At 62.6% G+C, this 21,693-nt stretch overlaps 1 non-coding gene and 1 pseudogene across 1 annotated transcript; both read left to right on the forward strand.

Annotated features, from left to right (window-relative positions):
* Positions 1-4,190: 4,190 nt before the first annotated feature.
* LOC147637310 (uncharacterized) lies at positions 4,191-5,757 on the forward strand (annotated as a pseudogene).
* Positions 5,758-11,106: 5,349 nt separating this feature from the next.
* LOC147637311 (5S ribosomal RNA) lies at positions 11,107-11,225 on the forward strand. Its single transcript, XR_015266378.1, has one exon. It is a non-coding gene; the product is annotated as a 5S ribosomal RNA (ribosomal RNA).
* The last annotated feature ends 10,468 nt before the right edge of the window (positions 11,226-21,693 follow it).

Raw genomic sequence — 21,693 nt, forward strand, 5'->3', positions numbered from 1 at the left:
ATTGAGTTCTAACCTTTATTCATCCTCAACTAAAAATTCTCTATAAAAAGAGGGGCTCCCCCCTCACAACTGAAGATCTAAACCTGCACCAAAACTCTTTCTCTAGATCAAACTCTCTCTCTCTCTCTCTCTCTCTCTCTCTCTCTCTCTCTCCCTTGTCTCCAGATGCTATCTCTCTCTCTCAACCAAACCCTAGCCCATGCCAAAGCCCTCTTTCTACTTGTCCTCTTTCTATCTAGCTCCTCCAAGTGCTCTCCCTCTCCCTCTCAAAAAGGTCACCTCCTTTCTAGCTTCTTTTTGAGTCCTACTTCACCTCCTTGCATGCTTTCTTGAGGGAGAACCGAAGTTTTGGACCTTGCAAAGCTATTTTCGGATCTTGGAGTGCATTTGACATCGACGGGGTTCTTATTTAGAGCGGCAAAGTAATGAATATCCTTATGGGGTTGATCCCCCCATTGGATCCCATATCTTGTGCACATTTTGTGAATTATTTCTTGCCTTTTGCCAAATTCCATACTACTAGAACTAGGGTTTTACTTTGTATCATGCATCTTCAAATTTTAAGTTTCCAAAATCCTTATTACTAATGACTCGATGAGAAGCAAGAGATCTACCACGAAGAAAATGATGTGGAGTGATTCTAACTTGAAACCCTAATGCTTGTTGATGATGATTTCTTTCATAACTCTTTGCCGTGATAGAATATTGTAATTGCGATTGTTCTAACTTTATTTTAATGCTTATGCCATGAATTTTGAGTGGTCACATGTTGCCGGCACAAAGACCCTAGCCACGTAGAGTTTCCATTTATGCATAAAACACTAAGGGGTTATACTAATTTCAGAAAACTGCTTTTATTTTTATTTTGTAAATTTTATTTCACAAACTTTTCATCCCCTTTAAGCTATGTTAACCATATTTTTATGTTTCCCCAAGTGACGCTTTCTCGTCCATGATCTAGGCCTCAATGAAAGTGGTTATGCCGCTAAGTGGTACACATGGTATATGCGCAATACCATGAGGGATGGTCCCTGTACCCACATGGAAGAATCTAAGATGGAGAAGAAATTATGAATGTGACTAAGTAATGTGATAAGTCTATTTAGAGTGGTGAAACTCATTAGGCCATTTTCAAAACGTGCTTGCCAAAAATTGCTCGTGAACTTGCTATCTCTGTCAAATACTATTGAGCGTGGCATACCATGATATTTGAAGATATTCTTGATAAAGAGAATGGCAGTTTCTTGGGCTTTGATAGTCTTCTTACATGGAATGAAGTGAGCTTGCCTACTAAATCGGTCAATGACTGTGAGGACTTGATCATTGCCATCAGGAAGTTTAGGAAATCTGGATACAAAATCCATTGCAATATCTTGCCATGGGCCTCCTGGAATAGGCAGAGAATGAAGTAGACCATGGGTCTTACCCCTTGAATACTTTACTTGTTGGCATGTTAGGCATTCCATCACATACTTAGCAACATCTCTCCTCATGTGGGGCCAAAAGAAATGTTGAGATATGGAATCAAGAGTCGTTGCCACGCCTCTATGTCCCATAAAAGGAGGGGCATGAGATTCTTCTAGGACTTGCCTTTGGAAGCTAAAGGTTATACAAAGCTTTCTTTTGAAGAAAAGATAGCCTTCATTGATGGAGTAGTCAATCCATAAATCACCCTCGTGCATGTCGGTCCATATCTTCTTGAAATCTTGATCATTGGAGTAAGAAGTTGCCATAGAAGAAAACTCCTTGTGATATGACACATAAATATTATTGATGGAAGGATGCCTTGAAAGTGCATCAACAACCTTATTATCTTTACCGGCAATGTGCATGATCTGAAAATGAAATATTTGAAGGAATGTGGCCCACTTGATATGCTTTTCTCTTACCAAAGGTTGAGTAAGGAAATAGCATAAGCTTTGATGATCCGTGTGGACTAAGAAATCGGCACCCATGAGATAGTGCTTCCATATCTTAAGTGCATGAATGACTGTAAGCAGCTCTTTCTCATACATGCTATGATTTAACTCCGTATCTTTGAGCTTCCGGCTTTCATAAGCAACTGGATGATCATCTTGCATTATTATGGCTCCAAGACCGATTCCACAAGCATCTGCTTTGACTATAAATGGCTTAGTCAAACCTAGAATGATAAGGACTGGTGCGGTACTAAGAGCTTTCTTCAAGCGTTGGAATGCTTGCTCTTGGGCTTCGATCCATGTGAACATGACCTTTTTCTTTGTAAGCTCATGGAGTGGGGCTGCGATTGAAGAAAAATGCTCAACAAAACAGCGGTAATAGGAACACAAACCCAAAAATGATCTTACATCATGAATGTCGAACAGAGTACACCACTCAACAATGGCCTTTATCTTGGATGGATCCATCTTGATGCAATTGGCAGAGATAATATGGCCCAAATAAGAGACTTCAGGTAAGAAGAACTCACTCTTCTTAGGATTGACCAAAAGAGAATTCTTGTGCAAGATATTCAATATTATTTGCAAGTGTCTTCGATGCTCTTGCTCATTGTTGCTGAAGATCAAAATATCATCAAAGAAGACGGCACAAAACTTCCTATAGTTTCTGAGGATACATTCCATGATTCTGGAAAAGGTAGCTGGAGCATTTGTCAAACCGAAAGGCATTACAAAAAATTGAAAAAGACCAAAAGTGGTACAAAAAGATGTCTTGTATACATCTTGAGGGGCCATGCGGATTTGATGATATCCACTTTTGAGATCCATTGTACCGAAGATGGTTGCTCCTTTAAGGTGATAAAAAATATCATCTATGCGTGGAACTGGGAATCGATTCTCGATAGTAATCTTATTCAAGGCACGATAGTCCACACACATACGATAAGTCCGATCCTTCTTTTCCACAAGTAAAATTGGGGATCCAAAAGGAGAGTTGCTAGATCGGATAAGTCCTCGTTCCATGAGATCTTGGACTTGCTTCTGGATTTCTTCTTGATAGGGAAGAGAAGTTCGATATGCAGCCTTACAAGGTGGGGCATTTCCAAGAATTAGCTCAATAGTGTGGTCTTCTTCGCGAGAAGGAGGAAGTCTCTTTGGAAGGTCATCACTAAAGCATTCTGCATATTGTTGCAAGAAATCGCTCCTTTCCTTGGTGAGTTGATCTTGAGATTGATTCTCATTAGAAACCTCCCGAACATAGATAAGAAAGGATCTAATAGATTTCTTGACATCCTTCTTGACTTGAATATGATTGACCATTGGAATCATCTTCCCTTCGACATTGGCTCGTATAACTATGCTCTTGCCATCATGTTGCAAGTGGATTTGATTGGTCTCATAGTTGGGGGGACAGCTTTCTTTTCGTGCCTCCATGAAATACCAATAATACCATCCATGCCTTTTATAGGGGCTACCAAAAAGGGTACTCGGTCTAGATATCCTTGAATATGTACACGAACAAGGCCTTCAACTGCTAAGCATAGCACCTCTTCTTTAGAAAAGGGTCCTTTGGCCTGAAATTGCTCAGCTTGGAATTGAAGTCCCAAGGCTTTAGCCATCTGTGGGAACAAGAAGTTGTGAGTACTTCCATCATCAAAAAGGAAAAGACAAGGTTGAGTTTGTACTATACCAAGAGTTCTTAATAAGGTATGAGGATCAGATGGAGGAGTAGTACCCTGTTCTTCCGTGATCTCCACTTTGTGAGCACGGACTTGATTGGATGGCCATTCTACTTGCTTAGTCTTTGGATTTTGAGGGCATTCATGGAATCGATGTCCTTTGCCTCCACACTTGAAACATTGGCATTCCTTTTTCGGAAACCCGCTGGGTGATCTTCTTGACAGAAGAGTCTAAGGGGCTTTTTCAGCAGGTGAGATCCTTGATCAAGGCCTGCACTATCTCTTTCTTGAGATGCCGACCCACATCCCCTTTCAAGGGGGTAGTCCAAGGAAGTGCTCCTCGCCTTCTTAAAGGACTCATGGTGACATGGTGGTAATGGGTTTTTTCCCCGAGCAAATGGTGGTAGAGGGTGATTCCTCTACAACCTCCCAGCTCAAAAACAAAACAAAACAAAACATGTTCCCATCGCGCGGGGGGTCCGCCAAGGATGCCCCGCCTTGCCCACGCTCTTTAATATATACATCAACGATATATTGAGCGAAGGCGCTATTAACCTAGGGGTCTCAGTACCAGGCCTTCAGAGGTGCATCCATGGACATCTCTAGGGAAACTCGGGTGTTACTAAGGAATCGACTCAACAGGGAAGTCGTGAACAACACTGTAGGGAAGGTATGCATTTGGGGGGCCAATGAGCACAATGAGAAATCATTTGGGAGGGCTCTTAAAAGCATGCTACGCTCCGAGTCATTGTTCCAAGATATCCTCTTATGGGACCGCATCATTAATCGAGCCTCTGGTAGGACTCGGTTTGATGTGTTCACCAAGGCCGTTGCACAAGCTGGTCGCTTGGTCCAAGTTGTGAAGCGGAACAACGATTTTGTCGGTGGTACGCCAGATTGTCCATCCCCTTCTATCTGAGACCACGAAGCAGAAACTCTTCTCCCTCGTCGGTAAGTGGTAAGAGACCCATCTTTGCCACCTTCAATGTGAACGGTCTCCGTCACAAGAGGGGAAGTGGAAGCTCTTCTACTAAGGAGGAAGCTGGGAGTCTTGGGCCTTCAAGAAACCTGGATCCTTCAAGGTGGATGGCCATATAGGGTTAGTGGCTACACAACATTTCAAGAAGTCGGGACTCAGGTTGCTGGAGCACGAGGATTGGTAACCCTAACCTCAACAACCTTAAGGGCTTTTGACCTTGGAATGGCGGATGCTAACACTCAGTTCATCCAGATTTTCCCTTGTGGGACTAAAGACGGATGGATATATGGCAATGTCTATATCCCACAACGCCAGTTGGTTGTCGGATGTTAGAGGTAGGGTCCTTGACTCCCTAGCAGGTAAGCTTCGGTGCCTCAAAGGGAAAGGGGTACCTATCCTTGTAGGTGGAGATTGGAATATGCGGGGAAAACCTTTAGAAAGGTGGCTTTCGCAGGAGGGGCTCCGCTTGAAAATTATTCCCACGCGGGGCTCCAACCTAACCCTTCACACCTCAAAAGGCAAAGGACGCTCCGATTTAGACTGCTTCGTCGCTAACGCAATGGCATTGCAGTATTTGGGAAATGCGGCCGTACAAAGATCAATAGACTGCTCAGACCATTGGCCTGTTGAGGTGAAGGTTACCCACCGAGACATGGTGTCAATGGAAAGACCCGCCATTGTGGCCCCCTCTATTGATTGTAGCCACGTTGAAAGCAGGAGGGATCTTTTCTTACATCACAATTACTGGTCGATTCTGGAGCGTGTTGACGATGGGGGTGAAAGTCAAGACAATATCAACAAACATGCTGATAGGTTTGAAGATATTGTAAAAAAAGTGGCTAGGGACGCAGGGGCCTTTAGCACTAAGCCGCCCAAAAGACCTAATTGTGGTTTTAGATTAAATCCTAAAGCGAGACGGGCTATCAATCAACGCAGGAAGGCCTGGGAGTCTCTACGAGGGGCCGCTTGTGGCTCCAATGACGAACAAGTAGCATGGGAATGTTACTTTGAGACTCGCCAAAAAGCTTGCCTAGAACAAAAGCGGAGTGAGCGTGAAGCTCTACGTCGCTTTGTGATGAAAGGTGTGGAGCTTGCCCGGAGAAGGGAATGGTTCTCATGGTGGAAGCTCATGAAGTCGATTATTGGGGGGGTAAGCGGGGTGGACCCGTCCAACCCTTAGTCGATGGCGATGGGGTCCTTCACTCTGAGGACAGCAAGATTGTGGAGATATGGTTCAACCATGCCTCCAAAATCTTCGCGGATCAGTCTGGGCACAGTCAGGACAGCGCATTCTGGTCTAACCATCAAGTGCGGATCTGGCCCAGATTGAGTAATATTAATGAACCTCTGAGGTGGGAAGAGGTAAGGGAGGTGTGCAGGAAGCTCAAACGGCATAAGGCGGCGGGAATTGATGGTATCCCCCAGAAGTTTTTAAAATTTTGTTGGGCGATCACGGATGTAAACAGGATCCAAGCAAACCCTCCTCAGACATGGGGAAAGCGGTGATTCGCTTGTGGGAGGCTTGGTTTAGCTCCGGCACACTTCTTGACTCTACTTCCACCTCAATGATTGTGTTCATTCCGAAAAAGGGGATTTGTCCAAACTGTAACTACCGGGGGGGATCTCTCTTATTCCCATTTCCTTGAAGATTCTAACTTCAGTTTTGATTGGTAGAATCGGAGAGGGTTTGGAAGCGTGAAACTTCTTCCTTAAGGCACAAGCTAGCTTTCATCCTAAGGAGGAATGTATAGCCCAGGTGGTCTGCCTAAAGGAGATCATTCTGAGGCATAAGGTGGTCGGTAAACCCACCTATGCGGCTTATATAGATTTTGAAAAGGCTTATGATACGGTTCCCCATGAAGCTCTCTTCCTGAAAATGGAGGCGGCTGGAGTGGGGGGACGTATCCTAAACTTCTTCAAAGCCCTATATAAATCGTCTAAGGTACGAGTGCGGGTAGGGGAACGTCTGACCGAGGATGTTCCCATCGCGCGGGGGGTCCGCCAAGGATGCCCCGCCTCGCCCACGCTCTTCAATATATACATCAACGATATATTGAGCGAAGGCGCTAGTAACCTGGGGGTCTCAGTACCGGGCCTCCAGAGGCGCATCCACCAGGGACTTCTCTTTGCAGACGATCTCGTCCTGTTGTTGGCAGAGTCTAAAGAGGAACTCCAGGCTAGCCTCGATAGACTTGACAACTGGGCGCTGACGTGGGACATGAAGTGTAGAACGGATAAGTGTAAGGCGACCGTGTTTTATGGCGACCTTGATGAGCTTGAGAGATTCGGGCCTCGAATTGGATCTCAAGGAATCAAGGTAGTCGCGAAGTATAGATACCTTGGTATTCTGGTTTATAATGAGATCTCAATTGAGACCATTATCAAAGACAGGATTGATGCAGCATGTAAAACTCTATATTCGCACAAACACCTGTTGTGCTCGCGAAAGATTCCAATGTGGAGTAGACTTGCCTTTCTCAAAGCTTGCATCTTCCCAGTCGCGATTGATGGGGCAGACATTTTGGGGGCCCATGATATGCGCAAGCTCAATCCGATCGAGAGCTTAATCGCGACGGGGATGCGGTGGATAGTGGGCAAGTCTGCCACATCAACTTCTGTTGCCGCGTCGGCCCTGCATAGAGAGCTCAAGCTTCCCCCTGTCTCTGCCTATTGTGCAGGGCAGAGAGTCAGGGGCTTTACCAAGTACTCGGGACTGCGATCTTGGATCGCAGACTTGGTGAACCATATCCCAGATTGGAGTCAGTTCAAAAAGTGGACGTGGTGCAAGCGAACTCTTTTCTGGGGAAAGAGGTATATTAACAGCGCGCCAGTCCAAACCGCGAGGGAGGAGAGTTGGAAGTTGTGGGAAAACTCGCATGGTTGTGCCTCCCTAAGGTCCTATAAGGAGAAATCTTTTGATCTCTCTCGTAAGTACTTATTTAAAGCTCTGTTGGGTGAGGACCCCGGGGGGGCGGGTGAAAAACTTCTGCTTCTCGCTCGCGTAGACGGGCTACGTCTTAAGGATAAGGTGATGCGATCCACACCTAAAACGTGCCCCGGTGTGTAAAGGGGATGAGAACAAAAGTTCTCTTACCCACCTCCTCATTCAGTGCTCCGGACTGGATGGCCCCAGGGAGGCAATACAGCCCGCCATCTTGCATGCCAGGGGGCTAGACTAGAACCTGTCGGATTGCGAAATCGGAACCATCCTCCTTGGAGGGGAGGCTCGCGGGAGGAGACTACCTGGCTAGGTGTTCCCTTGCCCGAAACAGAGGATCGCCTATGCGCAATGCGTTGCAGCTTTCCTCCGCGTGGCCGTACCTAAGTACTACAACGAGCTGTCCCGTGAATTGTTTGAGCCCGAGCCGTTGTAATCATTGTTCTGGGTATGGTCTCGCTTTCGATATCTGGTGGAAATCCGGCTACCGCCGGGTATCGCTTTCCTCGAGCCGACGCCCTCCATATGGGTATGGCATTCCTTTTTGGAAACCCGTTGGGTGATCTTCTTGACAGAAGAGTTTAAGGGGCTTTTTCAGTAGGTGAGATCCTTGATCAAGGCCTGCACTATCTCTTTTTTGAGATGCCGACCCACATCCCCTACCAAGGGGGTAGTCCAAGGAAGTGCTCATGGCATTCTTAAAGGACTCATGGCATTCTTAAAGGACTCATGGCGACATGGTGGTAACGGGTTTTTTCCCCAAGCAAATGGTGGTGGAGGGTGCTTCCTCTGCAACCTCCCAGCTCAAAAACAAAACAAAACATGGACATCTCTTTGCAGACGATCTCGTCCAGTTGGCAGAGTCTAAAGAGGAACTCGAGGCTAGCCTTGATAGACTTGACAACTGGGCGCTGACGTGGGACATGAAGTGTGGAACAGATAAGTGCAAGGCGACCGTGTTTTATGGCGACCTTGATGAGCTTGAGAGATTCGGGCCTCGAATTGGATCTCAAGAAATCGAAGTAGTCGCAAAATATAGATACCTTGGTATTTTGGTTGATAATGAGATCTCAATTGAGACCATTATCAAAGACCGGATTGATGCAGCACGTAAAACTTTATATTCACATAAACACCTATTGTGCTCACGAAAGATTCCAATTTGGTGTAGACTGGCCTTTCTCAAAGCCTGCATCTTCCCGGTCGCTATTTACGGGGCAGAAATTTTGGGGACCCATGACATGCGCAAGCTCAATCCGATCGAGAGCTTAATCGCGATGGGGATGCGGTGGATAGTGGGTAAGTCTGCCAAGTCAACTTCTGTTGCCGCGTCGGCCCTACATAGAGAGCTCTGAACCATATCCCGGCCTGGAGTCAGTTCAAGAAGTGGATGTGGTGCAAGCGAACTCTTTTCTGGGGAAAGAGGTATATAAATAGCACGCCAGTCCAAACCACGAGGGAGGAGAGTTGGAAGTTATGGGAAAACTCACATGGTTGCGCCTCCCTAAGGTCCTTTAAAGAGAAATCTTTTGATCTCTCTCGTAATATTCAAAGCTGTGTTGGGCGAGGACCCTGGGGGGCTGGTGAAAAACTTCTGCTTCTCGCTCGCGTGGACGAGTTACGTCTTAAGGATAAGGTGATGCGATCCACACCTAGGACGTGCCGGTGTGTAAAGGGGATGAGAACGAAAGCTCTCTTACCCACCTCCTCATTCAGTGCTTCGGACTGGATGGCCCCAGGGAGGCAATATAGCCCGCCATCATTCATGCCAGGGGGCTAGACCGGAACCTGTCGAATTGCGATATCGGAACCATCCTCCTTGGAGAGGAGGCTCGCGGGAGGAGACTACCTGGCTGGGTAGTCCCTTGCCCGAAACAGAGGATCACCTATGCGCAATGCGTTGCAGCTTTTCTCTGCGTGGCTGTACCTAAGTATTACAACGAGCTGTCCCGTGAATTGTCTGAGCCTGAGCCGTTGTAGTCACTGTTCTGGTTATGGCCTTGCCTTTGATATCTGGTGGAATCGGGCTACTGCCGGGTATCGCTTTGTTTGGGACACCTCCCTCGAGCCGACGACCTCCATATGGGTATGGCATTCCTTTTTCGGAAACCCGCTGGGTGATCTTCTTGAAAGAAGAGTCTAAGGGGCTTTTTCAGCAGGTGAGATCCTTGATCAAGGCCTGCACTATCTCTTTCTTGAGATGCCGACCCACATCCCCTTTCAAGGGGGTAGTCCAAGGAAGTGCTCCTGGCCTTCTTAAAGGACTCATGGTGACATGGTGGTAACGGGTTTTTTCCCCGAGCAAATGGTGGTAGAGGGTGATTCCTGTGCAACCTCCCAGCTCAAAAACAAAAACAAAACTAAGATGAGCTCAACGAGAACAGAAATCTCGTGTGGAAAAAAAGGGTAAAATCTCATTTGATTTTGATTTTCAGTACGAATACAAACTGTGATAGCATGGCCTATCGATCCTTTAGTCTTTCGGAATTTGAAGCTAGAGGTGTCAGAAAAGTTACCACAGGGATAACTGGCTTGTGGCAGCCAAGCGTTCATAGCGACGTTGCTTTTTGATCCTTCGATGTTGGCTCTTCCTATCATTGCGAAGCAGAATTCGCCAAGTGTTGGATTGTTCACCCACCAATAGGGAACGTGAGCTGGGTTTAGACCGTCGTGAGACAAGTTAGTTTTACCCTACTGATGAGGGGTGCCGCAATAGTAATTCAACTTAGTACGAGAGGAACCGTTGATTCACATAATTGGTCATTGCGCTTCGTTGAAGCGGCCAGTGGTGGCGCGAAGCTACCATGTGTAGGATTATGACTGAACGCCTCTAAGTCAGAATCCGTGCTAGACGCGACGCTCTCTACCTCCCCGGTTGTTACCCGACTTATAGTAGGGGCGCTCGTGCGTCCCCGAGAGCATGTGTCGAGAGCCTCCCCCGAGGCGGCGGAAGTGGCCACCCCGGGGGCTCTGAATGGCAATTCCAGATGATCGGGGAGATGAATCCTTTGCAAACGACTTAAATATGTGGCCGGGTATTGTAAGTGGCAGAGTAGCCTTGCTGTTACGATTCAGCCGCCGCACCGATTTGTCCCCTTCCCTCCTCGCGAGTGGGGTTTGCACGTGCCTTGGCCGATTTCGTGCCTGCGGGGCGAGCTTTCGTGTGCGTGCCTTACGGTAGCGCGAGTGCTCACACGGTGCGCTTGCACGTCTCCTGGGAGTGCAAGTGCCCCCCCTCCCCCGGACGAAGGGGGTGGGGGGAGGGACGATGTGAGAAGTCTTGTGGTGGACCCGAGCGCGCACGCACTCGGATGGATGCACGCATGAGTGTTTGCCTGAACGACCGCGCCGCGCGGTGAACTCGGCTGGATGTGGGGAGGCGTATTTGCCCGAGTGTCTGGGTGGGTGGACTTGGAAGGATGTGCGAGGAGGACTGTTTTCTGCCGAGGGTGTTGTTTGGATGCCCCCCCCACATTGTGCACTCTCTCTTGCAAACGCCCCTTTCGAAGTCTTGGAAACGTGGAATGTTCACGATACGGGAAACCTGCTACTCTCTCTTTGTTGTAGTCTCTTGGATTCGCGGCTTGGATGTGGTGCAGTCATACCAGCGCTAATACACCGGATCCCATCAGAACTCCGCAGTTAAGCGCGCTTGGGCCAGAACAGTACTGGGATGGGTGACCTCCCGGGAAGTCCTGGTGCTGCACCCTTTTTTGGGCCGGAGCATCACTGTGCCCCCCCGGAGCTGTGCTGTCATGCCCCCCCCGCCCCCCGCATGTCGTGCCCTTCACGCCCCCCCTCGGAGCCGTGCCCTTCACGCCCCCCTCGACCCACCGCTGCGTGCCGTGGCATCACGCTCCGCCGGCCCCCCGCGGTGCCTGCCCGAGCAACCCTCGGCCCGCCACCCCGTGGTGCCGTGCCCGAACACCTCTCGGCTTGCCCCCCGCGTGCCGGGCCCTCACGCGCCCCCCCGGGAGCCGTGCGCTCACCCCACCCCCCGCGGAGCCGTGCCCTCACACCCCGATGCCGTGCCCCCCCGGCCCCCCGCGGTGCCGTGCCTGAACACCCCACCCGGACCCCCACGGAGCCGTGTGCCCGAACACCCCGGTGCCGTGCCCTCACGCCCCCCAACCCCCGAGGTGCCGTGCCCGAACACCCCACCCCGGCCCCCGCGGAGCCGTGTGCCCGAACACCCCGGTGCCGTGCCCGAACGCCCCACCCCGGCCCCCGCGGAGCCGTGTGCCCAAACACCCCGGTGCCGTGCCGGAACGCCCCCCGGCCCCCGCGGTGCCGTGCCCAAACCCCCCACCCCAGGCCCCGCGGAGCCGTGTGCCCGAACGCCCCCCGGGCCCCGCGGTGCTGTTCCCAAACAACCCACCCCGGGCCCGCGGTGCCATGCCCGAACACCCCACCCTGGCCCGCGCGGAGCCGTGTGCCCGACCACCCCGGTGTTGTACCCGAACGCCCCCCCGCCCCCGCGGTGCCCTGCCCGAACACCCCACCCCGGCCCCCGCGGGGTGCCCTGCCCGAACACCCCACCCCGGCCCTCGCCGTGGAGCCGTGTGCCCGAACACCCCGGTGCCGTGCCCGACCACCCCCCGGCCCCCGCGGTGCTGTGCCCGAACACCCCACCCCGGCCCCTGCTTGCGGAGCCGTGTGCCCGAACACCCCGGTGCGGTGCCCGAACGTCCCCCGGCCCCCGCGGTGCAGTGCCCGAACACCCCACCCGGCCCCCACAGAGCCGTGTGCCCGAACACCCCCGTGCCGTGCCAGAACGCCCCCCGGCCCCTACAGTGTCGTGTGCCCGAACACCCCGGTGCCGTGCCCGAACGCCCCCCGGCCCCCGCGGTGCCGTGCCCGAATACCCCACCCCGGCCCCCGCGGAGCCGTGTGCCCGAACACCCTGGTGCCGTGCCCTCACGCCCCCCGGCCCCCGCCGTGCCGTGCCCGAACACCCAACACCAGCCCCCGCGGTGCCGTGCCCGAACACCCCACCCCGGCCCCCACGGAGCCGTGTGCCCGAACACCCCGGTGCCGTGCCCGAACGCCCCCCGGCCCCCACGCTGCCGTGCCCGAACACCCCACCCCGGCCCCCGCGGTGCCGTGTGCCCGAACACCCCGGTGCCGTGCCCGAACGCCCCCCGGCCCCCGGGGTGCCGTGCCCGAACACCCCACCCCGGCCCCCGCAGAGCCGTGTGCCCGAACACCCCGGTGCCGTGCCCGAACACCCCACCCCGGCCCCCGCCGTGACGTGCCCGAACACCCCACCCCGGCCCCCGCGGAGCCGTGTGCCCGAACACCCCGGTGCCGTGCCCGAACGCCCCCCGGCCCCCGCCGTGTCTTCCCTGAACACCCCACCCCGGCCCCCGCCGTGCCGTGCCCGAACACCCCACCCCGCCCCCCGCGGAGCCGTGTGCCCGAACACCCCGGTGCCGTGCCCGAACGCCCCCCGGCCCACCGCCGTGCTGTGCCCGAACACCCCACCCCGCCCCCGTGGAGCCGTGTGCCCGAACACCCCGGTGCCGTGCCCGAAAACCCCCCCGCCCCCGCGGTGCCATGCCCGAACACCCCACCCCGGCCCCAGCTGCGGAGCCGTGTGCCCGAACACCCCGGTGCCGTGCCCGAACGCTCCCCCGGCCCCCGCGGTGCGGTGCCCGAACACCCCACCCGGCCCCCACGGAGCCGTGTGCCCGAACACCCCCGTGCCGTGCCCGAACGCCCCCCGTGGGCCCCTGCGCTGCCGTGTGCCCGAACACCCCGGTGCCGTGCCCGAACGCCCCCCGGCCCCCGCGGTGCCATGCCCGAATACCCCACCCCGGCCCCCGCGGAGCCGTGTGCCCGAACACGCTGGTGCCGTGCCCTCACGCCCCCCGGCCCCCGCCGTGCCGTGCCTGAACACCCCACACCAGCCCCCGCGGTGCCGTGCCAGAACACCCCACCTCGGCCCCCGCGGAGCCGTGTGCCCGAACACCCCGGTGTCGTGCCCGAATGCCCCCCGGCCCCGGCGGTGCCGTGCCCGAACACCCCACCCGGCCCCCGCGGTGCCGTGTGCCCGAACACCCCGGTGCCGTGCCCGAACGCCCCCCGACCCCTGGGGTGCCGTGCCCGAACACCCCACCCCGGCCCCCGCGGAGCCGTGTGCCCGCGAACACCCCGGTGCCGTGCCCTCACGCCCCCCGACCCCCGGGGTGCCGTGCCTGAACACCCCACCCCGGCCCCCGTGGAGCCGTGTGCCCGAACAACCCGGTGCCCTGCCCAGACGCCCCCTGGCCCCCGCGGTGCCGTGCCCAAACACCCCACCCCGGCCCCTGCGGAGCCGTGTGCCCGAACACCCCGCTGTCGTGCCCGAACACCCCACCTCGGCCCTCGCGGAGCCGTGTGCCCGAACACCCCGGTGCCGTGCCCGAACGCCCCACCTCGGCCCCCGCGGAGTCGTGTGCCCGAACACCCCGGTGCCGTGCCCGACGCCCCCCGGCCCACGCGGTGCCGTGCCCGAACCCCCCACCCCGGGCCCCGCGGAGTCATGTGCCCGAATGCCCCCCAGGCCCCGCGGTGCCATGCCCGAACACCCCACCCCGGCCCCCGCGGTGCCGTGCCCGGACACCCCACCCCGGCCCGCGCGGAGCCGTGTGCCCAAACACCCCACCCCGGCCCGCACGGAGCCGTGTGCCCGAACACCACGGTGTCGTACCCGAACGCCCCTCGGCCCCCGCGGTGCCGTGCCCGAACATCCCACCCTGCCCTCGTGGTGCCCTGCTGCCCGAACACCCCACCCCGGCCCCCGCGGAGCCGTGTGCCCGAACACCCCGGTGCCGTGCCCGAACACCCCCCGGCCCCCACGGTGCCGTGCCCGGACACCCCACCCCGGCCCCTGCGGAGCCGTGTGCCCGAACACCCCGGTGCCGTGCCCGAACGCCCCCCGGCCCCCGCGGTGCGGTGCCCGAACACCCCACCCGGCCCCCACGGAGTCGTGTGCCCAAACACCCCCGTGCCGTGCCCGAACGCCCCCCGGCCGCTGCTGTGCCGTGTGCCCGAACACAGCGGTGCCGTGCCCGAACGCCCCTCGGCCCCCGCAGTGCCGTGCCCGAATACCCCACCCCTGCCCCCGCGGAGCCGTGTGCCCGAACACCCTGGTGCCGTGCCCTCACGCCCCTCGGCCCCCGCCGTGCCGTGCCCGAACAACCAACACCAGCCCCTGCGGTGCCGTGCCCGAACACCCCACCCCGGCCCCCGCGGAGCCGTGTGCCCAAACACCCCGGTGCCATGCCCGAACGCCCCCCGGCCCCCGCCGTGCCGTGCCCGAACACCCCACCCCGCCCCCGCGGTGCCGTGTTCCTGAACACCCCGGTGCCGTGCCCGAACGCCCCCGGCCCCCGGGGTGCCGTGCCCCAACACCCCGCCCGCCGTGCCCGAACACCCCACCCCGGCCCCCGCCGTGCCGTGCCAGAACACCCCAACCCGGCCCCCGCGGAGCCGTGTGCCCGAACACCCCGGTGTCGTGCCCGAACGCCCCCCGGCCCCCGCCGTGTCGTGCCCGAATACCCCACCCCGGCCCCCGCCGTGCCGTGCCCGAAAACCCCACCCCGGCCCCCGCGGAGCCGTGTGGCCGAACACCCCAGTGCCGTGCCCGAACGCCCCCCGGCCCACCGCCGTGCCGTGCCCGAACACCCCACCCCGGCCCCCGCGGAGCTGTGTGCCCGAACACCTCGGTGCCGTGCCCGAACGCCCCCCGGCCCACCGCCGTGCCGTGCCCGAACACCCCACCCCGGCCCCCGCGGAGCTGTGTGCCCAAACACCCCGGTGCCGTGCCCGAACACCCCCCGGCCCCCGCGGTGCCGTGCCCGAACACCCCACCCCGGCCCCTGCTGCGGAGCCGTGTGCCCGAACACCCCGGTGCCGTGCACGGAACGCCCCCCCGGCCCCCGCGGTGCGGTGCCCGAACACCCCACCCGGCCCCCACGGAGCCGTGTGCCCGAACACCCCCGTGCCGTGCCCGAACGCCCCCCGGCCCCTGCTGTGCCGTGTGCCCGAACACCCCGGTGCCATGCCCGAATGCCCCCCGGCCCCCGCGGTGCCGTGCCCGAATACCCCACCCCGGCCCCCGCGGAGCCGTGTGCCCGAACACCCTGGTGCCGTGCCCTCACGCCCCCCGGCCCCCGACGTGCCGTGCCCGAACACCCAACACCAGCCCCCGCGGTGCCGTGCCCGAACACCCCACCCCGGCCCCCGCGGAACCGTGTGCCCGAACACCTCGGTGCCGTGCCCGAACGCCCCACCCCGGCCCCCGCGGTGCCGTGTGCCCGAACACCTCGGTGCCGTGCCCGAACGCCCCTCGGCCCCCGCGGTGCCGTGCCCGAACACCCCACCCCAGCCCCCGCGGTGCCGTGTGCCCGAACACCCCGGTGCCGTGCCCGAACGCCCCCCGGCCCCCGGGATGCCGTGCCCGAACACCCCCCCTGGCCCTCGGAGAGCCGTGTGCCCGAACACCCCACCCTGGCCCCCGCCGTGCCGTGCCCGAACACCCCACCCCGGCCCCCGCGGAGCCGTGTGCCCGAACATCCCGGGGCTGTGCCCTCACGCCCCCCGACCCCCGGGGTGCTATGCCCGAACACCCCACGCCGGCCCCCGCGGAGCCGTGTGCCCGAACAACCCGGTGCCCTGCCCGGACGCCCCTCTGGCCCCCGCGGTGCCGTGCTCGAACACCCCGATGTCGTGCCCGAACAGCCCACGCCGGCCCCCGCGGAGCCGTGTGCCCGAACACCCCGGTGCCGTGCCCGAACGCCCCCTGGCCCCCCGCGGTGCCGTGCCCGAACCCCCCACCCCGGGCCCCGCGAAGCCGTGTGCCCGAACTCCCCCCGGGCCCCGCGGTGCCGTGCCCGAACACCCCACCCCGGCCCCCGCGGTGCCGTGCCCGAACACCCCACCCCGGCCCGCGCGGAGCCATGTGCCCGAACACCCCGGTGTCGTACCCGAACGCCCCCCGGCCCCCGCGGTGCCGTGCCCGAACATCCCACCCCGGCCCCCGCGATGCCCTGCCCGAACACCTCGGTGCCAGGCCCGAACACCCCCCGGCCCCCGCGGTGCCGTGCCTGAACACCCCACCCCGGCCCCTATGGAGCCGTGTGCCCGAACACCCCGGTGCCGTGCTCGAACGCCCCCCGGCCCCCGCGGTGCGGTGCCCGAACACCCCACCCGGCCCCCACGGAGCCGTGTGCCCGAACACCCCCGTGCTGTGCCCGAACGCCCCCCGGCCCCTGCGGTGCCGTGTGCCCGAACACCCCGGTGCCGTGCCCGAACGCCCCCCGGCCCCCGCGGTGCCGTGCCCGAATACCCCACCCCGGCCCCCGCGGAGCCGTGTGCCCGAACACCCTGGTGCCGTGCCCTCACGCCCCCCAGCCCCCGCCGTGCCGTGCCCGAACACCCAACTCCAGCCCCCGCGGTGCCGTGCCAGAACACCCCACCTCGGCCCCCACGGAGCGTGTGCCCGAACACCCCGGTGCCGTGCCCGAACGGCCCCCGGCCCCTACGGTGCCGTGCCCGAACACCCCACCCGGGCCCCCGCGGAGCCGTGTGCCCGAACACCCCACCCCGGCCCCCGCGGTGCCGTGCCCGAACACCCCGGTGCCGTGCCCGAACGCCCCCCGGCCCCCGGGGTGCCGTGCCCGAACACCCCACCCCGGCCCCCGCGGAGCCGTGTGCCCGAACACCCCGGTGCCGTGCCCTCACGCCCCCCGACCGCCGCCGGGGTGCCGTGCCCGAACACCCCACCCCGGCCCCCGCGGAGCCGTGTGCCCGAACAACCCGGTGCCCTGCCCGGACGCCCCCTGGCCCCCGCGGTGCCCTGCCCAAACACCCCACCCCGGCCCCCGCGGAGCCGTGTGCCCAAACACCCCACCTCGGCCCCCGCGGAGCCGTGTGCCCGAACACCCCGGTGCCGTGCCCGAACGCCCCACCCCGGCCCCCGCGGAGCCGTGTGCCCAAACACCCCGGTGCCGTGCCCGACGCCCCCCGGCCCCCGCGGTGCCGTGCCCGAATCCCCACCCCGGGCCCCGCGGAGTCATGTGCCCGAACGCCCCCCGGGCCCCGCGGTGCCATGCCCGAACATCCCACCCCGGCCCCCGCGCGGTCGGCGTGCCCGAACACCCCACCCCCGGCCCGCGCAGAGCCGTGTGCCCAAACACCCCACCCCGGCCCGCGCGGAGCCGTGTGCCCGAACACCACGGTGTCATACCCGAACGCCCCCCGGCCCCCACGGTGCCGTACCCGAACATCCCACCCTGCCCCCGCGGTGCCCTGCTGCCCGAACACCCCACCCCGGCCCCCGCGGAGCCGTGTGCCCGAACACCCCCCGTGCCGTGCCCGAACACCCCCCGGCCCCCGCGGTGCCGTGCCCGAACACCCCACCCCGGCCCCTGCGGAGCCGTGTGCCCGAACACCCGGGTGCTGTGCCCGAACGCCCCCTCGGCCCCCACCATGGTGCGGTGCCCGAACACCCCACTCGGCCCCCACGGAGCCGTGTGCCCAAACACCCCCGTGCCGTGCCCGAACGCCCCCCGGCCCCTGCTGTGCCGTGTGCCCGAACACCCCGGTGCCGTGCCCAAACGCCCCTCGGCCCCCGCAGTGCCGTGCCCGAATACCCCACCCCGGCCCCCACGGAGCCGTGTGCCCGAACACCCTGGTGCCGTGCCCTCACGCCCCCCGGCCCCCGCCGTGCCGTGCCCGAACAACCAACACCAGCCCCCGCGGTGCCGTGCCTGAACACCCCACCCCGGCCCCCGCGGAGCCGTGTGCCCGAACACCCCGGTGCCGTGCCCGAACGCCCCCCGGCCCCCGCGGTGCCGTGCCCGAACACCCCACCCCGGCCCCCGCGGTGCCGTGTACCCGAACACCCCAGTGCCGTGCCCGAACGCCCCCCGGCCCCCGGGGTGCCGTGCCCGAATACCCCACCCCGGCCCCCACGGAGCCGTGTGCCCGAACACCCCACCCGGCCCCCGCGGAGCCGTGTGCCCGAACACCTCGGTGCCGTGCCCGAACGCCCCCCGGCCCCCGCGGTTCCGTGCCCGAACACCCCACCCCAGCCCCCGCGGTGCCGTGTGCCCGAACACCCCGGTGCCGTGCCCGAACGCCCCCCGGCCCCCGGGGTGCCGTGCCCGAACGCCCCACCCTGGCCCTCGCAGAGCCGTGTGCCCGAACAACCCGGTGCCGTGCCCGAACACCCCACCCCGGCCCCCGTCGTGCCGTGCCCGAACACCCCACCCCGGCCCCCGCGGAGCCGTGTGCCCGAACATCCCGGTGCCGTGCCTCACGCCCCCCGACCCCCCGGTGCCGTGCCCGAACACCCCACCCCGGCCCCCGCGGAGCCGTGTGCCCGAACAACCCGGTGCCCTGCCCGGACCCCCCCTGGCCCCCGCGGTGCCGTGCCCGGACCCCCCCGGCCCCCGCGGTGCCCTGCCCGGACCCCCCCTGGCCCCCGCGGTGTCGTGCCCGAACAGCCCACCCGGGCCCCCGCGGAGCCGTGTGCCCGAACACCCCGGTGCCGTGCCCGAACGCCCCACCCTGGCCCCCGCGGAGCCGTGTGCCCGAACACCCCGGTGCCGTGCCCGAACGCCCCTCGGCCCCCCGCGGTGCCGTGCCCGAACCCCCCACCCCGGGTCTCGCGAAGCCGTGTGCCCGAACACCCTGGTGCCGTGCCCGAACACCCCCCGGCCCCCGCCGTGCCGTGCCCGAACAACCAACACCAGCCCCCGCGGTGCCGTGCCTGAACACCCCACCCCGGCCCCCGCGGAGCCGTGTGCCCGAACACCCCGGTGCCGTGCCCGAACGCCCCCCGGCCCCCGCGGTGCCGTGCCCGAACACCCCACCCCGGCCCCCGCGGTGCCGTGTACCCGAACACCCCAGTGCCGTGCCCGAACGCCCCCCGGCCCCCGGGGTGCCGTGCCCGAACACCCCACCCGGCCCCCGCGGAGCCGTGTGCCCGAACACCCAAGTGCCGTGCCCGAACGCCCCTCGGCCCCCGCCGTGTCGTGCCCGAACACCCCACCCCAGCCCCCGCCATGCCGTGCCCGAACACCCCACCCCCCGGCCCCCGCGGAGCCGTGTGCCCAAACACCCCGGTGCCGTGCCCAAACGCCCCCCGGGCCACCGCTGTGCCGTGCCCGAATACCCCACCCCGGCCCCCGCAGAGCCGTGTGCCCGAACACCCCGGTGCCGTGCCCGAACACCCCACCCCGGCCCGTGCTGCGGAGCCGTGTGCCCGAACACCCCGGTGGCGTGCGCGAACGCCCCCCCGGCCCCCGCGGTGCGGTGCCCGAACACCCCACCCGCCGGCCCCCACGGGAGGCGTGTGCCCGAACACCCCCGTGCCGTGCCCGAACACCCCGGTGCCGTGCCCGAACGCCCCTAGGCCCCCGCGGTGCCGTGTGCCCGAACACCCCCGTGCCGTGCCCGAACGCCCCCCGGCCCCTGCGGTGCCGTGTGCCCGAACACCCCGGTGCCGTGCCCGAACGCCCCTAGGCCCCCGCGGTGCCGTGCCCGAATACCCCACCCCGGCCCCCGCGGAGCCGTGTGCCCGAACACCCTGGTGCCGTGCCCTCACGCCCACCGTCGGCCCCCGCCGTGCCGTGCCCGAACACCCAACACCAGCCCCCGCGGTGCCGTGCCCGAACACCCCACCCCGGCCCCTGCCGAGCCGTGTGCCCGAACACCCCCGTGCCGTGCCCGAACGCCCCCGGCCCCCGCGGTGCCGTGCCCGAACACCCCACCCCGGCCCCTGCAGTGCCGTGTCCCCGAACACCCCGGTGCCGTGCCCGAACGCGGGTGCCGTGCCCGAACACCCACCCCGGCCCCCGCAAAGCCGTGTGCCCGAACACCCCAGTGCCGGCCCCCGCCGTGCCATGCCGGAACCCCCAACCCGGCCCCCGCGGAGCGTGTGCCCGAACACCCCGTGCCGTGCCCGAACGCCCCCCAGCCCCTGCCGTGTCGTGCCCGAATACCCCACCCCGGCCCCCGCCGTGCCGTGCCCGAACACCCCACCCCGGCCCCCGCGGAGCCGTGTGGCCGAACACCCCAGTGCCGTGCCCGAACGCCCCCGGGCCCACCGCCGTGCCGTGCCCGAACACCCCACCCCGGCCCCCGCGGAGCTGTGTGCCCGAACAGCTCGGTGCCGTGCCTGAACGCCCCCGACCCACCGCCGTGCCGTGCCCGAACACGCCACCCCGGCCCCCGCGGAGCTGTGTGCCCGAACACCCCGGTGCCGTGCCCAAACACCCCCTGGCCCCCGCGGTGCCGTGCCCGAACACCCCACCCCGGCCCCTGCTGCGGAGCCGTGTGCCCGAACACCCCGGTGCCGTGCCCGGAACGCCCCCCCGGCCCCCGCGGTGCGGTGCCCGAACACCTCACCCGGCCCCCACGGAGCCGTGTGCCCGAACACCCCCGTGCCGTGCCCGAACGCCCCCCGGCCCATGCTGTGCCGTGTGCCTGAACACCCCGGTGCCGTGCCCGAACGCCCCCCGGCCCCCGCGGTGCTGTGCCCGAATACCCCACCCGGCCCCCGCGGAGCCGTGTGCCCGAACACCTTGGTGCCGTGCCCTCACGCCCCCCGGCCCACGCCGTGCCGTGCCCGAACACCCAACACCAGCCCCCCGCAGTGCCGTGCCCAAACACCCCACCCCGGCACGGAGCCGTGTGCCCGAACACCTCGGTGCCGTGCCCGAACGCCCCCCGGCCCCCGCGGTTCCGTGCCCGAACACCCCACCCCAGCCCCCGCGGTGCGTGTGCCCGAACACCCCGGTGCCGTGCCCGAACGCCCCCCGGCCCCCGGGGTGCCGTGCCCGAACGCCCCACCCTGGCCCTCGCAGAGCCGTGTGCCCGAACAACCCGGTGCCGTGCCCGAACACCCCACCCCGGCCCCCGTCGTGCCGTGCCCGAACACCCCCACCCCGGCCCCCGCGGAGCCCTGTGCCCGAACATCCCGGTGCCGTGCCCTCACGCCCCCCGACCCCCCCGGTGCCGTGCCCGAACACCCCACCCCGGCCCCCGCGGAGCCGTGTGCCCGAACAACCCGGTGCCCTGCCCGGACCCCCCCTGGCCCCCGCGGTGCCGTGCCCGAACACCCCGATGTCGTGCCCGAACAGCCCACCCGGGCCCCCGCGGAGCCGTGTGCCCGAACACCCCGGTGCC

The sequence above is a fragment of the Cibotium barometz genome, chromosome 7 (assembly GCF_041138505.1).
Source record: "Cibotium barometz isolate CiBa-2024 chromosome 7, ASM4113850v1, whole genome shotgun sequence".
Lineage (NCBI taxonomy): Eukaryota > Viridiplantae > Streptophyta > Polypodiopsida > Cyatheales > Cibotiaceae > Cibotium > Cibotium barometz.